This window comes from Colobus angolensis, unplaced genomic scaffold, assembly GCF_000951035.1.
Source record: "Colobus angolensis palliatus isolate OR3802 unplaced genomic scaffold, Cang.pa_1.0 Scaffold52, whole genome shotgun sequence".
Classification (NCBI taxonomy): domain Eukaryota; kingdom Metazoa; phylum Chordata; class Mammalia; order Primates; family Cercopithecidae; genus Colobus; species Colobus angolensis.
In genome coordinates, this window is record NW_012118710.1 from 5,441,052 (window position 1) to 5,457,940 (window position 16,889).

The window sequence follows — 16,889 nt, forward strand, 5'->3', positions numbered from 1 at the left end:
CCTCAAGTAATCCTCCTGTTTCAGCCTCCCAAAGTGCTGGAATTATAGGCATGGGTCTGCTTTGGTTTCTTAATAACTATCTCTAAGGGTTTTCTCTGACTTGATCGAAATACAGGAATCAAATAAGTTGGGGGCTCTCCTGATAATTCATGTTAGATAATGGATGCATCCTTATGTTGCAGGAACATGGGGTGTCCTTGGTGTGTCTAATACCTGGTCCACCTAACAAATTTCAGTTGAGCTATTCCCTCCCCTGGGACTGATCTGTACAGGTCAACAGACCTGTATGCCTCTCCAAATCCTGTGGGTTGTAAGCTTGGTGAACGTGGCCATTCCCTGGTTCCATGGCTCGGTGACTTTGGGTTGCACCACAGGGTTTCTATCTGGCTGATCTAGGGTCTCTCACTCCCAAGATATGCTGTCCTTATTTGTGGTTTTGTTTCAGCCTGGCCTGGGAAAGCAATATTGGTGTTTTCCTTTGAGTTGCCTCCTGGCGCTCTCACCTTCCCAGCCTGCTGTCTGCTGGCACAGAGCAGGCCCTAGAGCTTACCATGGGGTGGTGAGAGGTTGGGAGATGGAGCTGAAGTTGTGGGTGCCAAAGGCAGAATGTGAGCAAAGCGCAACTGAATTCCATCCCTCCTCAGAGGCCCAGCTTGCTTCTTTATCTGTGTATTCCTTTGCTCCTTCATCTGCTCTATTCAGTGCTGAATCATAACCTGATCCCCCAGTGAAGACAGGCCTGTTCGGCTCAGCCCACGGCGACAATACCAGCACTAGCAATCGTGGAACTGTTTACAGTTTATAATGGGTTTTTAGGTTCATGATCTCCCAGCTCCTCTTCTTCTAAAATACCCACAGGAAATGCAGGGGCCTTCTGATCATCTGGCCAACCATCTCAGTTTCTAGGGAGAACATTCTTGCCGAGACCCCACAGTCGGTGGCAGGGCTGGGTTTCACACCTTCTTCACTCACCGTGCTTTCTTCTTGTACTTGCACTCACTTTGTTCCTGGTCAGGATCTATTTTGTTCTATGTTATTTTGTTTGCATCACCATTTCAACACTACATATGGACTGCACGCTCTTTTAAGATGAGGATCGTGTTTTGTACTTCTCTGTAATTCACACAGTGCTGAGCAGGGTGTCTTAGACATGAAAGCTGCTTAATAAATAGCTAATTGACAGGGAGAAATACTGAATTGGGCAGAACTAGTGGTAACCCCAGTTCATTGCAGAAAGATTAGCACCATGCGTCCTGACCTAAAAGACAGTTGCTCTGGGTCTCTGGGCTCTTCCGCATTGGTCGTGAAAGACCCCCTTTTGCTCTGATCCAGCCTCATTGATCCAGCCGCCCCAATGGGGAGCATGGGGGGAAAGAGCCTGTGGTCTGTGAGCGAGGGCCTCCTCCCGACCCCGAAGTGATGGGGTCCATCGTCAGCTTGCAGGGTGACCCCGAGGCCACTGCCTCTAGGTGAACTTGAGAAAAAAGCTCTTTTCTGTCTCTGCCTGCTTGCTTTTCTTAACTGTGTGAGTGAGAGGGCAAATGAGATCCCATTTTGAACTCCCAGGAGGAGGGCAGTAGTAATAACAGTGATTATTTGGAGGTTATGGCTTGTTGAGGCTGCCATTAAAGAGAAAACAGCTCACCCGAAGGGTAACTGAGGCCACTTCCGGGAACTGAGAGCAGCGGACCCTCCACTCCGACTGCAGGGAGAGGTGGTGTGTGGGAAGGACACAAAACACGAGGGGTTTTGTCTTGGAGTCTCCTGTCCTTTGATTTCCTAGGTATAGGGGAACCCCCAGAAGCCCCGTCCCCCTAGTTGCCTCCTCGGATCTGTGAATTCTGGCTTCTCCAACCTTTCTGATATGATGATTCAGGAAAAAAGTGGACTTGTCAGAGAGAGGAAGGGAAGATAAAAATAAAATCAAGTTAGCCAGGCCTATGAGTTCCTTTCATCTTAGTCATCCCCCGCTGCCCTTCCCCATAAACATCCACAATCTTAAAACTCCCACAGCCCTGCGCAGAGTGGGAGCCAGACTTTGGGGTCCAGGTCAAGGCCAGAGGGTGAAGGGGACATGATTCAGCGCTGTGGGCCTGCGGACGGATGGGGGCAGTGGGGGGCCCTGCAGGCCACCCCCCCGCCTTGCCGCTGAGGACGCAGGGCTGTGGGCTGTGAGTCCCGCCTCACCCTGCAGCCTGCACCGCCTCTGCTTCTCCAAGCAGCAGCCGCCGAGTGATTGATGGGCCCCAGCTTGAATGGAAAGTCCAGATTCCAGCAACACAGCTTAAGAGGTAGGAGGAGAAACACGTCTAACATCTGCAACAAAATTAAAAATTAAATAAATAAAATTTGTTAGTTTACAAAATAGAACTGTTACTTGTTACTCAGGGTATTAACAATCTCCTTTTTTGATTAAAATTTTTTTTAATTTTTAATTTTTTTTGGTAACGCCCGTGAAAGACGTTTGTTTCAGTTGCCAACATTTCTGCAGAACTAATGTGGGTGGATTGTGACAGATATAATTTCTCCATCCTACAGTTTCATCAACTTGAGTTCTGTTAAACTATACCCGCTGGGCTTAGCTCCTTTTAAAGTTTCCGCTTTGACAGGTAGATTTATTAGTCTTGAAATTTGTACAAATCAGATGTCACTCGTGGCAACTTGTCAAAATGTCAGTCTGGCGAGGCGGCATGAAAGGCTTTCTAGAGAGAAAGACAGACGTAAGGCAGGCTTTAAAGAACTCCAGCACGAGCTGCGGGAAGGAGTGGGAAGGATTGCAGCCCCTTGATCCTCGAGGCTTTACTTTATTAAATATCTCAAGCTGTACGGGGGGACAGGCCTTTGGATCCCGGGTCTCTGAGACATCAAGTCTGACAGCTCCCAAATGATGGCTTCTGTCGATTGCAGCGTCTAGTTTCTCTCCTTGTAATGCTCATTTAGTGGCAGAAGGCAAGGGGGGCTCGTGTGGTTGTGCAGGCAGGGAGAGCAAATCCAGATCTTTTGGTTTCAAAAAACACTGGGTGGGTCTATGGGGGTGGATGGGTACTCCTGGGCTCCCTTGGCCAGAAGGTGGGGGCACCTTTCAGCCCACAGATGCAAACTCTTTGTTCCCTTGGAGAGAAAAAGCAGCCAGAAGGTGGGGAGGGAGGGAGAAATGCTCTCAGGTGCAGGCCATAGAAGCTGCAGGCCTAAGACAGTCCCAGGACACCTGGGGCTCGCTTTCCTGGCCTGTGGGCTTCCTGAACTTTTCCGACTTCCCCATTCCCCAGCCGTCAGTGAGCCTATGATTTGGTAAGCTCCATAATTATCTTAGTTTGACACAGCAGGAAATGTTACTAATAGTCAGAAAATTATCTGAATTTCTCCCCTGGGGTGGGGAGTGCAGGAGAAAGACCCCAACCAGGGCCCCAGATATAGATTTCTGCAGGTGGCAGACTGCAAGCATCCCAGTGGCATGGGTGTTTGGTACTGAGAAGATACCCTCTTGGGATGCGGGGACCGTACTGCAGAACTGGGGATACAGTGATGGCTGGGGAAGCTTGCACTAGCTTATTGTGGTGGTCTCTGCTCATCTATCTGTGTGGCTACCCAGGGATGCTGGAAGACGCCAAGTAAAGCTGTGAGGCTCAATATTCCTACCACCTCACTCTCCCACTCCCCAAGAAATTCTGGGGGCATAACACTGTTTGTGTCCAGTGTGGAGGACGCGGATGCTGGACGATGGTGGTGTGCCCCGATGTGAATGCTAAGGGCCCCTGACCTGTAGTGCAGTCCTCCCTGCCTCTTTCTCAAGACGCACTGGGAGCCACTGCTGACCTCAGTGCCCACGGCCACCCATGCTGGTCCGTCTGCCTGTGCAATGTGGGGTCTCAGCTTCAGGATGAGGCAGGATTTGATTTGAGAAGCGAGGAGCTCGTTGTCTCCAACCCCACCACCTTCCTTCTTTATTCCAGTCCCTTTTCTTCCTAGGTTTCCAGAAACTCCTGCTCAAATGCAAATACCTGGTGGAAGGGTGACACTCCTTCCTTCCCAGGGATTAGGTGACACCCTGCTGAAAGCAAGAGAAGTATTTTGTAGGAAGGAACCAGGGCTGTGACCAGGCAGGCGGGGCAGGAGGCCCCAGGGAACCTGGCTCACCTCCTGCTGTTCCAAGAGCCCTGCCTGCCGGCACCTCCTCCCCCTGTCCCCAGAGCCAGGCTCTCCATAGAGGCAGGAGGGACTGCAGAGGGCAGGGGTGGTGGAAGGACCCTGAGGGCTCTGCAGTGAAGGGAAGGGACTTCTACATAGACCCCGTCTCCTGTCCCCCAAGAACACAAGTGCTTGGGGTTTGTGGGTGGCTGAGTCATTTTCCGCCAGCAGCCTGGAGTCTTAGGCGTGAAGCGGGGGATTTTCTTCTCCCTGGGCCAAGGAGGGCGCTCTGTTGGCATTCTTCCCAAGAGGAGAGGAATTGAGTCTGCTGTTTATGCTCCTGTTTGAGGCCTAGAGTGGGGAGCAAGCCTACTGACTTTGAAAGTGCGTGAGATGATCCCAGGTGGTGCATCCCAGACATTAAGAGGCATGCTAAGGAGAATGGTCACAACGGTCTAATCACAGCAGCAATTATCCTAATAACCCTCAGGATGGAGATCTTGCCTTTCAAAGGGCTCCAAGAGCTTCCAGACTGGTGATCTCACATGATCCCAGCCTACTTCTGGCAGAGAGATCCAGTGGGACAGGCTGTATTAGCCTGTGGGGAAACTGAGGTGCTGAGCTCAGGCCTTTCACACGGTCCCTTTTATTTTGCTCTGTGAGTCTGGGAAAAATGAATACTCTTTTTTGCCATCACTGGATTATTTTCAGTTGCCATCCTGTCCCTGAGAACAACACACACACACACACACACAGACACACACATATAGATGCATACAAAGACACACAAACACACACACCTATGCACATAGACATCAACACACACAACAGAAACACATACACAGATATAAACAGACACAAAGACACACACATGCACTCACAGACACAGACACGAACACACAGACACACGCAGACATAAACACACAGACACACACACAGACATAAACAGACACACATGCATAGACAGACACATGCAGACATAAACACACACAGACATACACACATGCACACACAGGCACAAACACACACATGCACACAGACACACATAAACACACAGACACACATGTGTGCATGCACAGACACACAGATTGTGCACACACAGACACAGACACACAGATACACAGACACACGCACACATATAGACAGATACACAGATGCACACAGGCACAAAGACACACAAACACACACAGATATAGACACAGATACACACACAGACACACGCACACATATAGACAGATACACAGATGCACACAGGCACAAAGACACACACGCACACACAGACACAGACACACATGCACATACAGACACACACAGACACAGGCACACACACGTATGCACAGGTGTGCAGATGCAGACGCAGGCGCACATCTGCCGCTTCTAGCCCCCAAATTGGCCCCTGCTGAAAAACACTGCCTAGGCGCTGCACAGCCCAGCCGTGGGCTCAATCCTTCCTCTCCTGTCCCCACGAGCTGGGCACCAGGCGTGGAGCTCTTCGAAAGGCAGCAGGGAGCCGGGGGATCTGGGGAGCACGTCCCAGGGGAGGACTTTCTTGAAGAGAAGTTGCTCTGTGCCATGGTGTGGGGTGGCTGACTTTAATGTGAGGGAAGGGCAAGGGACCTTTTGCCTGTCCCTCCTCTTAAGATAGCGTTGCCTCCCCATATGCACCACACTCTGGGGTTACTTTCCAAGGGAGAGAATGGGGCCCTGAAAGGCTAAAATCAGAGCAAAAACGGTGGGTACTCATGGCTAGCTGGAGTCCTGTGATTCTGTTTCCTGAATGTGTCTCTACTTAGTAATTTCAGGGCGGCCAGCAGGGAGAGGGAAGCGGGGTGGGGGGAGTGGGGGGTGAAAGGCAGGGAAGAAGAAGGAGGAGAAGAAAAAACCCATCAGCCCGTCTGGCATGAGTTCAGAAAACTCTCCAACTCACACATCTGGTTCTTATATTTCAAAGTTAATTAGTCATATTGAGGCTGTCTGAAGATAAATTTATCATCCAGAAAAAACACAAACAGTTTGAAAAATGAAAGGAAGTGAGGTGACATGGCTTGACGTTTAAATAAATCATTTTAACATGATTAAAAAACTTGTCCTGTCTGACACTCAGTACTTGGGTACTTTGTAAAGACTTTTTTTTGACAAAGACAAGTCCCTGTTTGGTATATAAAAGCCCTTGCCATTCAATTACTCAGAATAATCTTTGGTCAATTACATCTCTGAATGACTACCGGGGCGTACAGCTCACAGCCGGTCCCATTGTCTGGGGGTAGTGGCAGGGGCTTGGGTAGTCAGTGATTATCCTGGGGCAAAAGAAACACTGCTGTAAAACATCGAGAGGTTTGGGCAATTGGAGGGTTTTTCTGAGAGAGAAGTGAGCATCAAATACATTCCTAATCTTGCCCTCCCTGGATAAAGGTTGCTTAAGCAGGAAATCCACCCGTGGCCCAAAAAGGAAAGATTCTCTTTAAATGCCTGGGCACATACTTCCAAGAACCAGATGTGGCCTGTTCCTTACACCTCCCCGGGCTTAGATGACAGCTTGAACTCTGTGACTGATGGAATTGTGAGTCAGGGCTCTCTCTGGCCTGGCTGTAGTGGGAAGTGGCCAGATTGGCCAGATGGGGGTGGTAAAAATGTAAATAGTGGTGAGTTCTGATGTGTTCGTTTGTTCTAGGAGCAGATGGGAATGACCTGGAATCTAACACTCTACAGTTCAGACACACCACTGTCCACTTGTTCCTCCCTCCCTGCCACTGGCTCTGCCAGCGTACCTTGTGTACTTTGCAAAGGTCACTGGCTCCTGTTTTATGTAATGACTGACAGGCGATCCTGCCCAGCTCAGCAATGTGAACAGACACCTTGCTTGGTGCCAGTGGTGGGTGCGGTTGTTTCTGGATGTCATGGAAGAGGCTGGGGCATTCCAGGGCTTTCCCCAATTGTGCCGAAAATAAAATTGACTCTTGGGAGGTTTCTGTGTGCCTCTGGTCTGTGCTTTGGTCGTGTTCTTTATGCAGGACAGGAGTGATATAATCCAACATGAACGTTTTCTCCTATTAGCAATTTGGTCTCATCAGTTTTGTTAATGGGATAACAAGAGGTGCCAGTTATGGTGCAAAAGTCCCATCATGTTGGTAATTTTCACTGTAATGTGTTAGCAATCTGTCAGTGTTTGTTTCCAGCAATTCTGGCAACAGTCTGCTTACATCAGGGGCTCCAATTTTCTCTCCATGCCACCAGGCTGTTCTCCCTTTCCCTGGTGAGGTAGCCTCCCCTACTTCGATCTGTCTCTGTCCATCCGGCTGTGCCCTTGTTTCTCTGTCTCCCGTGTTTCTCTCTCTGTCACCTCCCAGCCCTCTGATAACCTACTGCGGTGCTTGTATTGGAGGGAAACACCGTTCAGGAGCAGCTTGCAGTGATAGAATTCCAGAGCTGGAAGCTTGCCACTCTCTTTGCCCCACTTCCCCCATTTGCCACTTGGAGAAATGAGAGCCAGAGAGAAGTGACTTGCCTAAGGTGTCGCTGTCAGTTAGGTGCAAGGTTGGGACTGGGACCCTGGTTTCATGATTTAAAATCCATTGTACCTTCTTCTGTACGTACAACGGCACATGGAAAAATCAGGCGGTTCTCGAAACCAACTTTCTTACCAATGGGAAAACACATCCTGGTGAAGCGAAGGTCATGGAGGGCACCGAGTCTCCTTCCCGGAGTGAATAGGGCCTTTCTCAGCATAATAAGGAGGGGCCCTCAAACCAGGTGGTTTTCTGGGGTGAGTCATCCCACCAGCTGTGATGCCTTGGGCTCAGGGTCCCTGCTCTGGAATCAAGAAGGGAGTGCTTCCTTAGTGAATCATGGCTGGCAGCGGCTTGCATACAGCTTTAGCCTCAGCCATGGTCACCAGCTGTCCAGCACAGAAGCCCTGGACATAAATAGCCTTTCCTGTGCAAGATGAGACACTCCTGCCTGCCTCCAGGTCCCAGACCCCTGCTGCAGCTCTAGGAGACCTTCACCTTGCCCTTGTGCATTTGCTCGAGTGGCCGAGATTCATTTCTTCTGGAAGCATTTATTTCCGCAGCTGCCATCCTGAGGCTCGGAGGCTGAGAAGAGCAGAGGCACCATCCTGTCACATGGAGATGCCAGATATCAAGTCAGATGGATGAGGGTTTGGAATCTTAGCTCTGCAACTTTGTGGTTGCAGGAACTTCCTAGATGCAGACACTGTCAGTCTCTGTGTCTTGTAAAATGGGGATTTATAATATCATAGTTTGCTTATAGGTCTGTAGTGGGAAATATAGAATGTGTTTAAGTGCCCAGAATGCTCTAAGGCATGTAGTAGGTCTTCCATAAACCAAAAATTCAGCCCCTTACTCACTGTATGGGCTAGGAGATGCAGAGACTTCCCAGGGCCACCTCTTAAATGTCTTTCATAGCCAGTGGCAAGTTCACAGTGTGGGGTGATGGCTGGCTATGCAGTGATGGCCTGTGTGGCATGGGGGCAGCAAGTGGGCTGTTGGGAGAAGTGTTCTAGTAGAGGATCAAGGAGAATGTCTAAGGCAGAGAGACTTAGAGCATCAGTTAACCATCTGTTGAGTGGAAGGAGAGAATGGCTGGCCACCAAGTCACCAGCGAAGTGCGTGTTTAGAAGAATGAATATGCAGATTTCTGTGGCTGGAAAAAAAAAGGAAAGAAAAACACTTTGACTTGGGCGCTGGTGAGAGCTACCAGGCTAGCGCGCGTTCTCTCTGTCAAAACCTCCCCACTAATTGTCCAAAGCTTCCCTGATTGCTTGTAATGAAACCGTCAGCCAACTCTGAAATCTCAAAACCGTCTCATCATGCCCTGTTGAATAATAAACATTGCTCACAGGGGCAGACGAGTTGGTCATGTCAGCCTGGGAAGAGGCCTGGTGCTCCTCAGAGAGGCGGTTTCCTGGCTCTGTCCCAGGCACCTGGCGGGGCTGCAGGAGAGCAGGTAACGGGGCTGGCCCAGCCTTCTCCAGTTGTCCTTAAGGCACCTCGGCTATGATGAGTTCTGCCTGCCTCTCTGTTTGTCTGGTGCTTCCTTTAGAGTTGACAGATGTGGGGTGTGTCTGTGTGTCTGTGTGTGTCTCTATGCGTGTGTGTCTGTGTGGCTCTCTGTGTGTGTCCATGTGTGTCTGTGTGTGTTTGTGTGTGTGTCTGCCTCTGTGTGCATGTGTGTCTGTGTATCTGTGTCTCTCTGTGTGTGTGTGCATGTGTGTCTGTGTATGTCTGTGTGTGTGTGTGTGTGTACATTTCCCATACCCTCCCTTGTAATCCAGGTCTCTACTTAGAAAATGAGAGGCTTGGAGTGGGATATTAGGTGAGTCATTTAGCCCCCTTGGGTCTTGGTTTCTCTTTTATTTATTTTAGAAACAGGGTCTCGCTGTGTCGCTCAGGCTGCAGTGCAGCGACATGATCATAACTCACTCACTGTGGCCTCAAACTTCTGGGCTCAAGTGATCCTCCTGCCTCAGCCTCTTGCAAAGCTAAGACTACAGGTGTGCAGCAATATGCCTGGCTGATTTTTGTTTTAAAAATTGTGTAGAGATAGGGTCTCATTTTGTTGCCCAGGTTGGTCTCGAACTCCTGGCCTCAAGAGATCCTCCTGCCTCAGCTCCCAAAGTGCTGGGACTGGAGGTGTGAGCCTGGCTTTGGGTACCCTGGTTGCTATCTGTAGCTCTTCACATGATCCGCGTATGTTCGTTCGGCACATCCACTTCATGCCTTTGGAGAGGTTTCTGGACCACACAGTCTATGATACTGCTCTCTCATTATTCTGCATCTTTTTTCTTTTCTTTTTGAGATGCGGTCTCACTTTGTCACCCAGGCTGGAGTTTAGTGGTGCAATCATAGCTCATTGAAGCCTCGAACTCCCAGGCTCAAGGAGTGCTAGGAAATAGCACTCAGCCTCCCAAAGTGCTAGGATTACAGGCGTGAGCCACAACTACCCCGCCTTTTTTCCCCCTAACATTTATTAGGATCATAACTATCTTGCTGTTTGTGTGTTTTGTCTCTGGAGATTGTACTCAAGGTGAGGGAAGGGCCTTTCACATCCTGTTCCCCTCTGTGTCCCAGTGTTGGAACAGCTCAATGCCGAGGCCACAGGTGCTCGCTCAAGGCTACCTGTTGACGGAACGAGGAAACCTGCGAAAAGAGTGGCCGTTAATGACTTCCTCTACTTGCCTCATAGGGTTTTTGCAAGGGTCAAATGACAGCAGCTGTGAAAGTAATTTGAAAACGTGAAAAGAAATATGCCAAGTGCAAGCTATTAACATTACTCTCCTGTGGGCGGCAGAGGACGTGCCTTTGCCAAAATGTCTCAGTAGCCTTGAGGTGGGCCTGGCAGAAACTGGAAATCTTCCAGATATCTCGCTGCCACCGACTTACACAGGGCTCTTCAAAGAAAGACATGTGGTTGCAGAACAATTCAGCTTCATTTTGCTCACGTTTACTGGGGGCCTGCTCCGTGTGATGGGTGCCAGGAGGCAGGAGAGCGAAGGTGTATCCCGCGGCCTCGGTCCTCAGGCAACTCACAATCCAGGAGGCAAGGCCGACTTGCAAACTGATACATTTTAGTACGAGGACACCTGCAACAGGATAGGCAAGGGTAGGTACTGAGAGGAAGGAATGTGAAGGATGGGGAGATGACAGCAAGATTACTTGAAAGGTGAACCCCAGCCTTCTTGGTGGAGAAGTTTCCTAGAAACCTGTTTGTCTTTTCATTGTTGACTGTCCTCCTCCCAACTGCTACAGTTGAATTTTTTTTTTCTTAGAGACAGGGTCTCACTGTGTTGCCCAGGCTGCAGTGCAGTGATGCAATCATAACTCAGTGCAGTCTCTAACTCCTGGGCTCAAGCAATCCTCCTGCCTTAGCCCCACAAGTAGCTGGGACCACATGCATGCGCCACCACACCCACCTAAGTTTTGTGTGTGTGTGTGTGTGTGTGTGTGTGTATATATATATATATATATATAAATATATATATATATATATTTTTGTAAAGATGAGGTCTCATCATGTTGCCCAGGCTTGTCTCAAACTCCTGGCTTCAGGCGGTCCTTCTGTCTTGCCCTCCCAAAGCACTGGGATTATAGGCGGGAGCCACGGCGGCTGGCTCTGCAGATGACTATTTAGACAATTCCCTGATCGCACCCCACATGAAATCTTAGTAACACATCTATCCCATGTATCTGCTATGTTCTATGGTCCCTTCAAGGCTCACAAATCATTGCAATAGCTAAGATTTTAAAAAATCCCCCAAGAACCAGCTTTCGCCCTGTTGGTATGCTACCCCGCCCCTGTTGTGAATGCAGGCAAGTACCACGTGCTTTCTCCCCTCTTCACCAATTCTGCAGACCTCAGACAACTTCTCCTATAGGTCCTGTAGGCATGGATTCATTTTCTTCTCTGACTATTACCAAATATCCAGCCCTGGGACAGATGTGGGCTAGAACTCAGGATTCTAGGGGGCTTTTCTAGGGGTCTAATGGCTTTCAGGATGCTCCTGGCTCCCTAACCTCCTTTTCCTGCCAGGGAATTTGAGACGCTTTACCCATCATCACCTTTCCTGCCTCCCCAGCGTCCTTGTGTGGTCCTGACAGAACGTTCCCACCCCCAGCCCATCATACAGAGCTGGGGCTCCATCACCTCTTCCTGGGCTGTTGCTTCCCAAGTGCCGTCTTTCCATGTCAGCAGCACGTGGAGCCCAGGCTGCCCGTGGACAACGCTTGGATGCGGACTGAGGCTGTGCTAGACCACATGCTTCCTGGGTGTGGCTCGGGTCTCCAGTTTGTCAGTTTCTTCAAGGCAGGGGCTACGTCTGGCCCTTTTGTCCTGCGTTCCCCTCTTTCTAAATCAGGGTTCAGTAAAGAGTTGCTGGTTGTTTGGCATCCTTTCTGCCTTCTCAGTATGACTGGGTGATATGGTTTGGATGTTTGTCCCTCCAAATTTCGTGCTGAAACATAAGACCCAGTATTGGAGGTGGGGCCTAGTGGGAGGTGTTTGGGTCATGGAAGCAGATATTTTGTGAATGACTTGGTGCCCTTCCCTTGGTAATGAATTAACAAAGGAGCTTGTTGTTTAAAAGAGCCTGGCATCTCTCTTGCTCCCTGATATGGTTTGGCTCTGTGTCCCTACCCAAATCTCATCTTGAATTGTAATCCCCAATTACAACTGGGAGGTGATCAGACCATCAGGATGGTTTTCCCCATGCTGTTCTCATGGTAGTGAGTGAGTTCTCATTTGACCCGATGGTTTTACAAGGGACTATCCTTGCTTTACATGCTCTGTCTCACCTGCCACCATGGAAGATGTGCCTGCTTCCCCTTCTACCACAACTGTAAGTTCCCTGAGGCCTCTGAAGCCATGTAGAACTGTGAGCCAATTAAACCTCTTTCTTTTGTAAATTACCCAGTCTTTGGTAATGTCTTTATAACAGTGTAAAAATGGACTTATACACTCCCTCTCTCCCCATATGACACTGTGACTCTCCCTTTCCCTTCCTCCATGATTGGAAGCTTCCTGAGGCCCTTACCAGGAGCAGATGCTGGCACCATGCTTCTCCTTCTTCTTCTTTTTTTTTGAGATGGAGTCTCACTCTGTTGTCCAGGCTGGAGTGCAATGACACAATATCAGCTCACTGCAACCGCTACCTCCAAGGTTCAAGTGATTCTCATGCCTCAGTCTTCCAATTAGCTGGGATTATAGGCATCTGCTACCATGCCTGGCTAATTTTTGAATTTTTAGTAGAGATGTTGGCCAGGCTGGTCTCAAACTCCTGACCTCAAATGATCCACCCACCTTAGCCTCCCAAAGTGCTGGGATTACAGGCATAAGCTACTGCACCCGGCTTGCACCATGCTTCTTGTACAGTCTGTAGAACCATGAGCTAAATAAACCTCTTTTCTTTATAAATTACCCAGTCTCAGGTGTTTCTTTATAGCAATGCAAAACGGACTAGCACAAGAGGGAAAGCAAGAATGGTTTCCTTTGTAAATATTCTCATTAAGTACCAGGCACTGAGTGGGGGCTTAAAAGATGTGAGTTGAGATGGCATCCATAATGAGAAAGAGAGCAGTTCTGGTTCCTTCAGGACCCATTTGAGGGGCCACCACGGTGGCTTGGGGCCCCGTCCTGGGGAGAAAACAGCTCCTGCCTATGGCCCTGACTGCTTAGGTGGGAGCTGTGTGCAGCTCAGCTTCTCCAGGGCATTTTTTTCTGCATGGTAGGCAAGAACATGTGCTCAGAGGAAGCATCACAGTGCCACTGCCACCCTATCTTCCCACCAAAAAACTAGAAAAATGGGCATCCTTCAGCATGGCATGCAGAAGAGTCCTTACTATGGTGAGCCAGAAGGCATCTGATGAAGTGCTGGATCTGCACCTAATCACTGCCAGTTGGAAGTGACTGAGTTACATCGAGAAAAGCAATTTATATGCAATGTGGCCCAAACGACATGGTCTACTTATCAGGCCTTCATATAGAAGGCTCCACTGGCATATTGAGCAGGAAAACTTGGTTGTATATGACTGTCTTGCATATTACCAAGGAAGTGTCTCCAAAGGGGGCAGTGCTGCTTCAAAGACCTTCATACCTAGATGCATGTTATCAGCATTACTGTAGATCTGCTTTTTCTGAAGTGACCAGCTAACATAAAGTCCCCTGAACTTGTTCTCTAAGGACACTTACTACCTTTGGCCACAAAAGGCCATAGGAGAAATATGTCTCTGGTTTCAGTGCCAATAATGGTTGAATTATCCTGATTATTTAACTAGGTTTCTATCTTTTTGTTTGCTCTGATTTGTTTCATTTTATTTTATCTTGTCATGTAGATATTTCTGTAAGCCACCTATATTTTTTGTGAAAGAAAGCAGAAAATAATGAAATAAGTGTTCAGGCAATGATGAATCTAAAGGGATGAGTGAGGAAAAGCAAGATAACTAATGAAAGATGACTTCAGCAACAAAACAGGAAAAATCCAATACGAGCCATAACAGAAGGTCTGTCAGGATGATAGAAGGCAATATCACAGTGCATTAGTAAAAAGACTCAATAATAAGAAGTGGGTTTGGGTCCTGGCTCTGTCACTAACTAGCTAAATAATGGTGAAAAAAAAAAAAAAAGAAAGAAAGAAAAGAAAAGAAAAAAAAAAACAGGCAGAAAAGAACCGAGTTTAACAATCTCCCATAGACACGGAGAGACAGGATAGCACAGAGGTTCAGCAGGTGGGCTCTATAATCACACTGAGGTGAAAGCCTGTTCCTATTTATTCCCATGGAACCTTTAACAACTTATCTTTAAGGCTTGTTTTTCTTATCCATAAAATGGAAATGAGAATACTGATCTTGTATGTTTATGGGTGGTTTGTGAATTTTTTTAGCTAGTCTTTTCAAGCACTCTATATGGATTTACAGAGGGGATCCTTGAGCTACAGAACAATAAAGTAATTTTCACAAGGTCCTAAAACCAATGAGTAGCAGAGCTATGACTGGAACGCATGCTGTCCACCTCCAGGTCTATGCTATTAACCACTCCTGAATACCAATGATAAATTAACTAATCACGTGTAATGCACGGAGCGCAGTGCCCGGCACATGGTAAGTCTTTAATAACTGTTAGCTCACTCAGTAAATGAAAATGCCTTACAAATCTAAATTAATTTCCAAGTCATGGAAAGATATACTGTATCTCAGATATGATATTTGTTAAATAATAGCATATCTAGATAATTTATAATTTCATAGAGAAATGCTATAAAATTGATATAGATGATAGAAACACAGAATGAATAAATAAAACAAGAAATTACAGAAATAATAATTTTAAAGTGTAACTAGCACAGCTGAGCACAAATACTTATGTATAAGAAATATTCACCATGTTGTTATTTATTAAAGTTTAAAAAGTAAATGAGTTGACTATCCAAATGTAAGGAGTTGATTAAACAAAATGTGGCATATCTACACACACAGACAAAAGGACCGGATTAAAATACGACAGGACTTCAACATTAGTCTTTTGGTAATATGATTTGTACCAATTTTCATATTTCTTTCCAATGGTCAGTTTTCCAAATTTTCTACAATGAAAACCTATTTCTATAATAATCTGAAAAAATGAACATTATTTTCAATTGAAATAAATTAAAAAAAGTGAGTTGAATGAGTTGAATTGGAAAATATTTTTTGTTTCTGTTTGCACTCTCTAAAAAGTATTCACTCAAGCTTGACATCTTGGAACTTCACTTTGAGAATCTATTGGCTCCAAGGTTTGAATCCATGACAGATCTTCTGAGCTTACCTGCTCACCTGTTCTCAGGAGCTGAGCAAGACACCTGCCAGGGGTCACGTTCTGTTAAGAGGTTGGTTTACTCCTGGAGGCAGAGTCATTGCCAAATTTTAGTTCTGTTGGGAAACCAATTGCATTAAAAAAAAAATAGGGCCTTTAGGTGCTGTGTTGGGTGCTCTTGACAAGGTTCCTTTTTGGAGCCTTTCCCTAGAGCAGTCTCTGATTAGGTTGGCTTAGCAGAGACATCTAGACATTCTGTTTTGTAAATTACTGGAGAAATTATATCCCTGTCATATTTGAACACTCTGAAATAGGAAAGAATTACTTTATTGGGCGTTCCCCCCCCTCCTCCTAAATGTTTGAAGCTAACAAAATGTTTTCAAGCAATTTCTTGCCACTAGATTTCATGAAACTTACTTCAAGTGTCTTTCCAGAACCTTTCATAGAAAAGTAATTGTGTAATTAGCTATAAATTAGTAAAAATTATGCTAATTACTTCCAGGTGTGACATATTTTGTGCTTAAAAACAAGTAAGAGAAATAAAGGGGCTGTCAGTGTGGTTCCCAAGTGAAGGTGAGCCCAGGTAACTTGACAGGCTGATGTGCATATTTACTTAATATATTTTTTAAAAAATTATATAATTTCTGAATAAGTACAAACAGACCAGGGAACAAAAGTACAACAGCCAAAACTCGGAGTGGTTCTTTTTGTGTGTGTGCTTAATTAAAAGAAACATATGCAGGAACTTTGTCACTACTTTTCTTTTCAAACTTGCAGTTGGGGGACCTGGGGGTGGCGGGAAGGGAGAATGTTAGTGTCATATGTGTGTGTGTGGAGGGGGTCTTAGGGCTTCACAGCTCTGTAAGTCAGAAGAGTTCCCTTGGCCCTCCCTCTGGGGAGTCACCCTCTCTGCACACAGTCCTCACCCTTGCAGTTCTTGTTGTTAAGGTTTTGTGGACCATGGCCCAGAAATGGCACTGCCATGTGCTGTCTTGAGTGTTTCATTTGCACACAGCGCTTTGCTAAGACAGTACTTGATCGCACCACCCGTTCCTGTGTGCTCTGCACCACAGTCCCTTGAAGCACATAAAGCTGCTATTATAACCGTCAGAGTGTACATGAAAGTCAGAAGGACTGTGTTCTCCTGGGATGGGGCAAAGAGGGAACGAAGGAGACAATGGAGTCTGAGCCCTCCTTTCCTCTCTCTCTCTTTTATGCTTTTCCTTCCTCCGTCCCTTCCTTCCTTTCTTCCTTCCTTCCTTCCTCCCTTTCTTCCTCCCTCCCTCCCTTTCTTCCTTCCTTCCTCCCTCCCTTTCTTCCTTCCTTCTTCCCTCTCTCCCTTCCTTTCTTCTTTTCCTTCCTTCTTTCATTCGTTCCTTCCTTTGTTCATTTGTTCCTTCCTTCCCTTCCTTCTTTCCTTCCTCCCTCACTCCCTTTCTCCTTCCTTCCTTCCTTCCTTC